Source organism: Pristiophorus japonicus, chromosome 7, assembly GCF_044704955.1.
Source record: "Pristiophorus japonicus isolate sPriJap1 chromosome 7, sPriJap1.hap1, whole genome shotgun sequence".
Taxonomy (NCBI): Eukaryota; Metazoa; Chordata; class Chondrichthyes; family Pristiophoridae; genus Pristiophorus; species Pristiophorus japonicus.
In genome coordinates, this window is record NC_091983.1 from 158,092,102 (window position 1) to 158,104,519 (window position 12,418).

Sequence of the window (12,418 nt, forward strand, 5' to 3'; positions counted from 1 at the left end):
TCTTGCGCCTGATAAAATCAGGTGCATAGCCTACTTTTACCAGCATAAAAGTTTTAAAACCTATAAAAAACATATAAAAATAAAATTTTAAAACACATGTTATGTTAAAAAAAAACCCTGCCCGCTAAGGTAAGTTTATTTTAAACCCTAATTACAAAACTTTAAAAAGAATCGGAAAAATATTTATTCTTCTAATACATTTATTAACTTTCATTTAAATTAATGTTAAATATGTGGGGTGTTTATTAATTTTTAATTTGTGTTTAGGTGTTTGGGGGAGGGGGGGGTTTATCATTCATAATAATGAGAACTCCTACTTACGGAGTTCCCATTATTATGAATGAGAATACTTTACCTTGATTGGGTGTCCAGGCCCACATGACTCCAGCTCCATCTCTACTTACGTTCAGAAGTGCACGCGCTCCGATGCGGATGCAGAAGAGGCCTAAAACCGCAATCGCTGGTGGGCGCCCGAGTAAAAGGTAAGTACGCATCCTTTCTCTTCTTTTCAGGCGACTGTCTGCGGGTAGCCCAGAACCGGGATTTCAGGGCCAGTGCATTATTCTCCTGGTAAGATACAGTTGTGTGTAACCTAACCTGTTCCTTTAAAGCTATAAAGTCCATTGTTGTGAGCTCAATTATCAGCTAAGCATATCCTGAGTTCAATTTGTGTTATTGTTTTCTCTGGGTAGATTGGCAACTGCTATAAGTCCACAGCTCCTCACTGAGGATAGAAAAAAACAGCAGGTTGTCTTTGTATTTATACTCTATTTTAATTGTGACACAGAAATTTGCATGCGTGACAAAATGAGATAAATATATATATACACACACGTGCACATGCACATATATACATACTTTTCTCATATTGAAAACAGTAGGTAGGTAACATTAGTCTTTCCAGTAACTATTACACCTGTAGGTGATGCTGTGATGGGGTATCCCAAGATTAAAATTTAACATTCTATCATTTCAAAATACCTACAAAGATAAAAGGGTTGATTTTAAGCTACTGTGTTTCAAAGCCTGCCCACAATGCACATCTACAGTAATGCATCTACTGGGTTCCTGAGGACTAATTAAATGATAACCCTGATAACAGGGCATCTAGGTGATTAAATCAGAGTAACGTCCTATTCATCGGATTCACGCCATTTTAACAGGGGCATTTCAGACAACATGTGAAGCCCTTCACCCAGGTAGGTGAAGGCCTCGTTGAAATGTGAAAGTCAGTGAGCTGATGACATTTCAGACCCTGTTGACATTTTAGCTTGTCGCAGCGCGTTCGGTGCTCGGTATCAGCCTCCCTGAAACACCAACCGTCACGGAGCACAAGGAAAGCTTGGGCCTCCCCTGCCCCAAGTTTCCATCCCAACCATGATAGCCTCATGCCTCCCCCATCCACTCACCTGACTGCCGCAGACTGTTCCCACGGGTCCTCGGCTGCAGCCTCCTGCTGCACTCACCCAACTCCCACACTCCAGCTTCATATCATTGATACCGGCTTCGGGCGAGAGTCAGGCCTGGGAATTAAAATGTACCGGGCCTCATGACGCTCTCCCCACCAGTCCCACCCTCACTCTTCATCCCCAGATAAAATCATGGCTCAACGTGTCCATGGGAGCTGTCACTGTGTTTCAAACCCAGCCCACCATGAACCTTTACAGTAATGCTTGTACTGGGCTCCAGAGGATTAGTTAAATGATAATCATAGGTTGATTACATTATGTCTGAGTGACAGTCTGTTAGCAACTTTAAAACTAAATATTTTCAATGGAATTTGTTGGATGGACATGGATTTCCCGTCCAACTATCAGAGGGGCCCAGAGGGTTGGAAGCCACTTTCAGTGGCATCTCTCCACCCTCGCCACTTTTCAGGGCCCAAAATCAGGACTAGGGGCATGGAAGGCCCGCTCATCATTCCCGCTCTCATTTCTAACAAGAATGAAAGAAGGTTCTCCCCACCCACCAAGTCGATGGAATTCCCATCATAAAAGAGGGAACCATACTATCATCTTCCCTGCCACCCCCCTTCTCCTGATGGCACTTAGTTTGACTCCGCCCTATGCAATGCCATGGGTAGTGTACAACTAATTCCTGAGACTGCCTCTACACATGCAGGATGAGCACTGTCACTTCATGAAATTGGTGGAATGAGCTGAGATAAAAGTTTTGGCCTATGATTTTTCAGGTATAGCCATCAAGAGATATTGAGCACGTTTATAGTTCCTGCGGAGCTGCGAGGATTCAGAGGGTGAGTCATCAATGTTTGCTTTCATGGGCTTCCCAGCAGCCAGCTATATACTAGCCAGCCTAGCAACACTGACAACAGCCTGGGAGCATGTCACCAGCAAGATTGACTCTTCTGAGATTTGGCATGTGGCCACTTGGGCGGGGGGGGGGGGTGGTGGTGAGAATTGAAATGCAAACAGAGGAGCAAGAGATCTTAAAACAGATGGGTAATAAGGAATATTTGATGAGGTACCAATTTAATCTTCATACATTCAGTGGCACTTATTCAATAGGAATAATTGTATAAATGGAAGGTTCTAATCACTTTGAGGGCTTCCGAATACAGTAGTTGGATATAAAGAAAGAAAGACTGAAATTTATATCGCGTCTTTCACGACAACTGGACATCCCAAAGTGCTTTACAGCCATTGAAGTACTTTATGGAGTGTAGTCACTGTTGCAATGTAGGAAATGTGGCAGCCAAGTTACGCACAGCAAGCTCCCACAAACAGCAATATGATAATGACCACATAATCTGTTTTTGTAATGTTGATTGACAGATAAATAGTGGCCAGGACACCAGGGATAATTCCCCTGCTCTTCTTTGAAATAGTGCCATGAGATCTTTTACGTCCACCTGAGAGGGCGGACGGGGCCTCGGTTTAAGATCTCATCCAAAAGACGGCACCTCTGACAGTGCAGCACTCCTCAACATTGCACTGGATACTGATGTAGCAAAGGTGGTGATTTTCCTCTCTGCCCGAGTGCTACTCACATGCGTGTATTTTGTGACATCATATCTGCTGCCTGAGGCTTAAGTGGCCTGTAGAAGGTGTTGTGGATTGTAAACACTGAACCTTCCACAATAGGGCTCCGTCCAGCTCACACGGTGTCCTTCAGTGCCAGGGTCTGCCGTTCCTGGTTGGACAACAAACTCCAAGTTAATAAAAAGTTATTTTTTAAAGGGGGGTACAACATGGGGAATAAAATACGGTGATTATAATATAATGATATAATATAATACAACAAAATATTTTCGAATAGTATTGTGCCAAGAAGAAATCCCTTTGATGATCTGTGTTAAACCAAAGGCAAATATCTTCGAAGAGTTGCTTCATCTCTAACTCAAGGACGGTGCATTTAGATTTGTGCAAAACAGATTGTTTTTATTCTGATTACTTTTAGAGTTCAGGAAGATGGTGTTGCAGAGGAATAGCAAAAGAAGTATTAAACTGCTGAACATAAGTAGTTAATGGTAACCTGTTAGAAACAGGCACAATAGGGGAGCTTTCCAGGAAAATCAGATAGCACTTTAACACACCCAGTTTGTCTGATATTTGTTGCATCCAGGTGATCCAGCATGGCAGGCTGCAAAGCCAAGAAAACCTCCCTTCATTTTTATTTGTATAGGTAACATCCTTCAACAAACAAAGTAGATTATTCCACACAAAAGATTATTTGCAAATATTAAAGCACAAGGAATGAAAGGTAACCTTGTGATATGGGTTTATAAATAGTTTGGAGGTAGGAGGCAAAGAATAGGCATTCTCTGATTGGCAGGATGTGGCAAGGGGTGTTCCCCAGGGATCTGTGCTGGGGCCTCAACTTTTCAAAAACTTTTTTTAAAAAGGTCATTGACCTGAAACGTTAACTCTGTCTCTCTCTCTCTCCACAAATGCTGCCTGACCTGCTTAGTACTTCCAGCATTTTCTGTTTTTATTTCAGATTTCCAGCATCCGCAGTATTTGCTTTTGAATAAGGATTCTCTGATTGGCAGAATGTGATAAGTCGTGTTCGCCAGAGATCTGTACTGGAGCCTAACCTTTTCACCATATATATCTATTAATAACTTGGATGAAAGAATAAAGAGTTACATTTCCACGTTTGCAGATAGCACTAACTTGGGTGGCATGGTAAGTTGGGTGGATGAGAGCAGTAAGTCACAAAGGAACTGCCTTCAGTTTTGGGCACTGTACCTCAGGAAGGATATATTAGCCTTGCAAGGGGCGACAGCTCCGATTCACCAGAATTATACCAGATCTTAAAAGGTTTAATTATGAGGAGAAGTTGTATAAACTTGGGCCGTAATTTTCACAGGTAAGAATGGGTGGGATGGAGGCGAGAGGGGAAGTGAAAGCTGTAAAAATGTAAACCCTGACCCTAACCTGTCTCCAACCCGTCCACTTTCACCTTTCACTCAGGAGGGACGGGAGGGAGGGAGGGGTCGGGCTGCCAACCCGCTGCCAGGAGGTAGGTTGGCAACTTAAATATGATAATGAAGCCTGCACTTTAATCTGCCGTGCAGGTTTTACTGCAGGCGGCCGGGGATATCGGGGCTCGTGATTCCTGATAGCTGCAACAAGGTGGCCTCAACTTCAGGGAGCAATCCTAGTGGGCCAGGAGGAGCAGGAGTGCTTCCCTGGCAGCCCCACAAGCTCCTCCACTGTAACGTATGCACCCCTGAGTATGCTCACAGGTTTGGAGAGCTGTTGAGGTGTACGTCGGCACCCAGCTTGCGACTTTCCATCTTCAGACCCTGCAGAGATACCTTTACGTCGAGCCCCCTCCTAGGTGGCGTGCGCTGGCGACGTATTTCTTCCGCCAGCAGCGCGGCCTCAATTATGACATGCAGCTCCTGTTCGTGAGCCTGGGGGAACGTCAGGACCGCTTTCCAGGGGCTGCCTGTCTTTTACCAGGAATTCATCAGGGTCTGGAACAGAGTTGCCACCAAGCGCAGCTCTGCACCGTCTGGAGTGGCGGCTGTCCTGCAGGAGCCGCTGCTCGGGAATCCGTACCTCCAAGACCGAGGTTTCAGGTGGCAGGCGGACGAGAGGACTGTGGCTGGCGAGGTGACCAGGGTCAGGGACCTGCTCGATGGCGGAAGAGCGGGCTGGATGATGCCAGATGTGCTGGCACGGTGCCTAAATTGGGCCGACATCCGCCGCGCGGCCGATGCCATCAAGTCGCTAAAAACAGCGCTGGGCCCTGACTCCGTTAGGTGTGTCGAGGAGGCTCAAACATGTGGGGAGATCCCGTCCGAACTGACCCCTGTCCGGACGGAATTCCTCATCGGCGCTAAACCCCGGAACCTCCCTCGGGAGCCGGCGCCTCACAACTTGACCCGCCTCGGGGAAATCCCCTCCGTGCATTTCAGTTCAGTGCGGAGGGGTTTCCTGTATGGGCTGCTCCTGCAAACTCTCAATTTTGCCATCCTCGCCTGCCGTCCGGACATGTCATGGCGTACCATCTTGCCATTCGGAGGAGGCGGGGGTCCCCGATGGAGTGCACTCTAGGCGGGAGTCCTCCCACTATTTATTGGGGACTTGGCCTGGAGGTTGGTGTACGGAGCAGTCCCGTGCAACACATTTTTATGTTGGTTCATGGGCTCCCAGGCCGCCTGCAATTTTTGCGGTCTGGAGGAGTCCGTGTTCCATGTTTTTATTGAATGTGCGAGGTTGCAGCCCCTGTTCCACTATTTAAAGGGGCTGCTCCTGAAATTCTGGCTGCACTTCAGTCCCACACTCCTGATCTTTGGGCACCCTGTGCGGAGAGGAGTGGGTAGGTCCGAAGGTCTCCTCGTAGGACTGCTCCTGGGCACGGCCAAGGGTACCATCAGCCGGTCCAGGCAGCGGGCGGTCGAGGGGTTTGTTCAGCCCGACTGCCTGCCTCTCTTCCGTGCGTACATCCGGGCCAGGGTGTCCTTGGAGATGGAACACGCGGTGTCCACCGGTACGCTCGCGGCCTTCCGCGAGAGGTGGACGCCGGAGGGACTGGAGTGCATCATCACCCCCAGCAACCAAATTTTAATTTTATTTTACATGTTTTAAAGTTTAATTTGTTTTTATTGTCGGGTTTTAGTGTCCCCCTTCCCTTTTATAGGGGGCACTTGTAAAATTTATGGTTTTAGTGCCCAAAAAAAAAACACAAAGAGAAAACACAAAAAAAACACAAAAAACCCCACAAAAAAACCCAAAAAAGGGCTTCGAAAAGTGTTTCGAGTGTCCCCCAGATCAGGGGGCGCTTGATTTAACTGTTTAATTTTGTTTCACAACTAAAAGAGTTGTAGAGCTGTTGAGGCAGTCAGGCATTGGTGTGCGTCGGCACCCAGCTTGCGACTTTCCGTCTTCAGACCCTGCAGAGATACCTTTACGTCGAGCCCCCTCCTAGGTGGCGTGCGCTGGCGACGTATTTCTTCCGCCAGCAGTACAGCCTCAATTATGACACGCAGCTCCTGCGTTTGTGAGCCTGGGGGGTGTCAGGACCACCGTGCAGGGGCTGCCTGTCTTTTACCAGGAACTCATCAGGATCTGGAACAGGTGCGCCATCAAACGCAGCTCTGCACCGTCTGGAGTGGCAGCTGTCCTGCAAGAGCCGCTAATCAGGAATCCGTACCTTCACGACCACGGTTTCAGGTGACAGTCGGACAAGAGGGCTGTGGCTGGCGAGGTGACCAGGGTCAGGGACCTGCTCGATGGCGGAGGAGCGGGCTGGATGACGCCAGATGTGCTGGCACGGTGCCTAAACTGGGCCGACGTCCGCCGCGTGGCCAATGCCATCGAGTCGCTAAAAACAGCTCTGGGCCCTGACTCTGTTAGCTGTGTCGAGGAGGCTAAAGCACGTGGGGAGATCCCGTCCGAACTGACCCCCGTCTGGGCGGAATTCCTCATCGGCGCCAAGCCTTGAAACCTCCCTCGGAAGCCGGCGTCTCACAACTTGGGGAAATCCCCTCCGTGCCTTTCAGTTCTGCGCGGAGGGGTTTCCTGTACGGGCTGCTCCTGCACACTCTCCACCTTGCCATCCTCGTCTGCCGTCCGGACACACCATGGCGTACCATCTTGCCGTCCGGAGGAGGCGGGGATCCCCGATGGAGTGCACTCTAGGCAGGAGTCCTCCCACTATTTATTGGGGACTTGGCCCGGAGGGTGGTGCATGGAACAGTCCTGTACAATAAATTTTTAAGCCGGTTCACGGGCTCCCAGGCCACCTGCAATTTCTGGAGGAGTCCGTGTTCCATGTTTTTATGGAATGTGCGAGGTTGCAGCCCCTATTCCACTATTTAAAGGGGCTGCTCCTCAAATTCGGGTTGCACTTCAGTCCCACACTCCTGATCTTTGAGCACCCTCTGCGGAGGGGAGCGAGTAGATCCGAGTGTCCCCCCAGTCAGGGGCACTTGTATAATTTGCCTCTCGGAGCCCGAAAAAAAACACAAAAAAAACCCACAAAAAAAAAACAACAAAAAAAAAACCAAAAAAGGGCACTTGAAAAATGTTTGGAGTGTCCCCCCTTTCATCAGGGGGCACTTGATTTAATTGGTTAATTTGGTACAACCAAAAGAGTTGTCCAGCTTTTGAGTTGTGAGTGGCTTAGCAAGTCACATGATATTCACAAGACTCAATAAAATCCCAGCAAGTTGCGTTAAGGAGATCCACGATGAGGCAGGTGGTTGTGAGCCTGGCGGATGAACTGATAACGTGCAGTGTGATTGTTAAACATTTTCTAATAAACCAACTAGTTTTTAATACCAATGTGTTCCTATAAATCTTTTAATTAAAGAACCCATGAAGCAAATACATTACACCCACCATCAGCCTGCCCCTCCCCAAGATCGGAGATCAGATCCCCACCACCAGGATCGTGACTCAGCTCCAGGGTCGGGGATCGGATCCCCCGGGATTGTGACTCAACCTCGGGGGTTGGGGATTGGACCTGTTATGGATGAAGAAAAGAGTCAGACTGAATACTGTGAGCTCAAAGTAATGTGTGACTGTAGTCTTTTATTGCAGGTCTCCAGAGTGCCTCTCCAACCTGTGAGGCCTCCTTAAATACCTGTGCTCCCAAGGGATTCTTGGATCCCTTGGGACTCCAGGGGATGAGCCCTCTGGTGGCTGTACAGAGTATATACAAGTTTACATATATAACAACACTCCCCGCCAAAGTCAACAGTGTAACGATTTACAAGGTGAGTCAATCTGGGGCCCTTCTTGCCCTGGTTGATCGTCTCGGGGCAATTGCTGGTATTGGTGAATCGTCTGTTGGGCCTTCGCTGGACTGCTGTGCAGCTGGCCTTGCTGGGCTGCCTAAGTCCTGCTGGGCCGCTGTGGATGATGGGTCAGCTGCTGTGTCGGTTGCCACTGGTGTGTCTTGGGGGATCAAGAAGGTAGGGTCCAAGGTGGGTTGCTCAGGATAGTCCGCGAATCTGAGTTTGATTTGGTCCAAATGTTTCCGGTGAATGAGTCCATTTGAAAGTTTGACCCGAAACACCCTGCTCCCCTCTTTGACCACAGCAGTGCTGGGAAGCCACTTGGGACCTTGTCCATAATTCAATACAAATACAGAATCATTGACTTCAACCTCGCGTGATACATTTGCGCTATCATGGTATGTACTTTGTTGAAGCCACCTGCTCTCTACCTGTTCATGTAGATCAGGGTGAACTAACGAGAGCCTTGTCTTAAGTGCTCTTTTCATGAGCAGTTCAGCAGGTGGGATCCCAGTGAGCGAGTGGGGTCTTGTGCGGTAGCTAAGCAGGACTCGGGATAGGCGAGTCTGCAGTGAGCCTTCAGATACCCTCTTCAAGCCTTGCTTGATGGTTTGCACTGCTCTCTCTGCCTGACAATTGGATGCTGGTTTAAATGGGACCGATGTGACATGTTTGATCCCGTTGCGGGTCATGAATTCTTTGAACTCAGCACTAGTAAAACACGGCCCGTTGTCACTCACCCGGACATCGGGTAGCCCGTGCGTGGCAAATATGGCCCGCAGGCTTTCAGTGGTGGCAGCGGACGTGCGAGCCGACATTATCTCACATTCAATCCATTTGGAGTATGCATCAACAACCACAAGGAACATTTTACCCAAGAACGGGCCCGCATAGTCGACATGGACCCTAGACCACAGTTTGAAGGACCAAGTCATTAAAATTAGTGGCGCCTCCCTGGGTGCATCGATACCGGGCCACCATATATGGGATCTGGCTATCGCTTTCATCATTACGATGCCTAGGTGGGTGCTGTGGAGGTCACAGCTGAAGGTGTTTCTGTCCTTCTTGGGAACCGCTACCTGATTTCCCCACAGAAGGCAGTCTGCCTGGATAGACATTTCATCTTTGCGACGCTGGAACGGTTTTATCTCTTCCTGCATTTCCACTGGGACACACAGTTTTTGACTAGGGACAGTAAGGGGTCCTGGCTCGTCCAGGTTCTAATCTGTCAGGCTGTGACGGGTTATTGCTCACTCTCAAATGCTTCCATAACTATGACTAAATCTGCGGGCTACGCCATTTTCACCCCCGTGGTGGGCAATGGCAGCTACTGAGAGCATCGGCACTGTTTTCTGTGCCTGGCCTGTGGCAGATGGCGTAGTTGTATGCGGACAACGTGTGCGCCCATCTCTGGATGTGGGCCGATGCATTAGTATTTATCCTCTTAATCTCGGAAAACAGGGATATCAGTGGCTTATGGTCAGTTTACAATTCAAATTATAGCCCGAACAGATATTGATGCATTTTCTTTACCCCATAGACACACGCTAACGCTTCTTTTTCAATTATGCTGTAAGCTCTCTCAGCATTAGACAGACTCCTGGATGCATGCACAACCAGTTGCAGTTTCCCAAAATCATTAGCTTGTTGCAATACACATCCGACATATGACAACGCATCACATGTTAGTACCAAACGCTTACATGGATCATACAACACAAGCAATTTGTTTGAGCATAACAATTTTCTAGCTTTTACAAAGGCATTTTCTTAGCTTTTGCCCCATACCCATACGTCCCCTTTACGTAGTAAGGTGTGTAATGGTTCTAACAGTGTGCTGAGACCCAGTAAGAAGTTACCAAAGTTGTTCAGGAGTCCTAGAAACGACTGCAGCTCCGTTATGTTCTGTGGCCTCGGTGCGTTCTCAATTGCCTCAGTCTTCGAAACGGTGGGCCTGATGCCATTCACCGCGATCCTCCTCCCCAGGAACTTCACTTCAGGCGCCAGAAAAACGTACTTCGAGCATTTTAACCTGAGCCCCACGCTGTTGAACCTCCAGGTTCTGCAGATGCTCGACTGTGTCCCGACCTGTAATCAAGATATCGTCCTGGAAGACCACCGTGAGCAGGACCGACTTCAGTAAGCTTTCCATGTTTCTCTGCAATATCGCTGCTGCTGAATTCCAAACGGGCATCTGTTGTAAATGAAGAGACCTTTGTGCATGTTGATGCAGGTGAGGCCCTTCGATGATTCCTCCAGCTCCTGTATCATGTAGGCTAAAGTCAGATCCAGCTTCATGAACGTCTTTCCTTCCACCAGCATTGCAAAGAGGTCATCGGCCTTTGGTAATGGGTATTGGTCCTGCAGGGAGAAATGATTGATAGTTACTTTGTAATCGCCACAGATTCTGTCGGTGCCATCTCCCTTAAGGACTGGGACAATCGGACTAGCCCATTCTTTGAAGTCGATCGGTGAAATGATGCCCTCTCTTTGTCGCCGGTCTAGCTCGATCTCTACCCTTTCTCTCATCATGTACGGTACTGCTCTCGCCTTGTGATGAATGGGTCGCGCCCCCGGAATCAGGTAGATCTGCATTTTTGCTCCTTGGAATTTCCCAATGCCAGGTTCGAACAACGAAGGGAACTTGTTTAAGACCTGGGCACACGAAGTGTCGTCAGTGGGCGATAGCGCTCGGACGTCATCCCAGTTCCAGCGTATCTTTCCCAGCCAGCTCCCGCCGAGCAACGTGTGACTATCTCCCGGTACCACTCAGAGTGGTAGTTTGTGCACCGCTCCATTGCAGGAGACCTTTACGGTAGCACTGCCGATTACGGGAATCAGTTCCTTTGTGTAAGTTCTTAGTTTCGGCGAATTGGAGTTAAGACCGGCCTTGAGGCCTTACTGCACCACAATTTTTCGAATGTCTTTTTGCTCATTATGGACTGGCTTGTGCCCGTGTCCAGCTCCATTGACACCGGGAGTCCATTTAGTTCCACATTCAGCATTATCGGGGGACACTTTGTGGTGAATGTATGCACCCCATGTACCTCTGCCTCCTCGGTCTGAGGCTCTGGTTCGTCGTGATCCGCCATGGATCTGTCCTCCTCTGCAACATGGTGCTTTGCAGGATTAACAGGATTTGCAGCTCGTCTGCACATTCGTTGGAGGTGTCCCATTGTTCCACAGCCCTTGCAAACGTACCCTTTGAATCGGCATGAATGGAAATGATGATCACCACCCACAGCGCCAACAAAATGTTAATGGCCTTGCAGTCATCACCCTTGATGGTGGACTCTGAGACATCTGCGGAAATACAGCTGCAGGCATGTGTGACCTGCTCTGTACGTTGCGATTTGAAAACAATATCACTTTGTTCACAGTACTTGTAGCAGCACTTGTGTGCTGAGAGATTTGCTTCGTATTGTCACTGGTGGCAATGAACGCCTGGGCTATCGCTGTGGCCTTACACAAGGTTGGGGTCTCTACAGTCAAAAGTTTGCGAAGTATGGTTTCGTGGCCAATGCCAAGTACGAAAAGGTCTCTGAGCATGTGTTCTAAATGTCCTTCAAATTCGCAATGTCCTGCAAGGCATCTTAGCTCGGCCTTCAGACCTTTTGTAGGTGTAGAACCGGTACCTCACCATCAGAAAGCTTTCCTTCGGGTTCAAATGCTCCTGGGCCAGTGTGCACAAATCATCGTATGACTTCTCCGTGGGTTTCTCTGGGGTAAGCAGATTTTCATGAGGCCATACGTTGGTGCCCCGCAGACGGTGAGGAGAATCGCCCATCATTTGACAGCGTTCTCTTCCCCATCCAGCTCATTGGCTACGAAGAATTGGTCGAGTTGCTCCACAAAGGTTTCCCAATCATTTCCTCCGAAAATTTCTCTAGGATGCCCACTGTTCTCTGCATCTTTGGGTTCGCTATCTGTATCTCATCGCCAGTTGTTATGTATGAAGAAAAGAGTCAGACTGAATACTGTGAGCTCAAAGTAAAGTGTGACCTTAGTCTTTTATTATAGGTCTCCAGAGTGCTTCTCCAACCTCCTTAAATACCTGTGCTCCCAAGGGATTCTGGGATCCCTTAGGACTCCAGTGGGTGAGCCCTCTGGTGGCTGTACAGAGTATATAGAAGTTTACAAATATAACAGGACCCTCTCGAGAGGATCGAACCCCCTTCCCCATGGCTTGTAACAGTCCCTCCAGAG

General features: G+C 48.6%; 1 protein-coding gene across 1 annotated transcript in view; it reads right to left on the reverse strand.

The window, feature by feature from the left end:
* LOC139266646 (fibrocystin-like) overlaps nucleotides 1–12,418 on the reverse strand; it is a 630,313-nt gene that overhangs the window by 577,803 nt on the left and 40,092 nt on the right.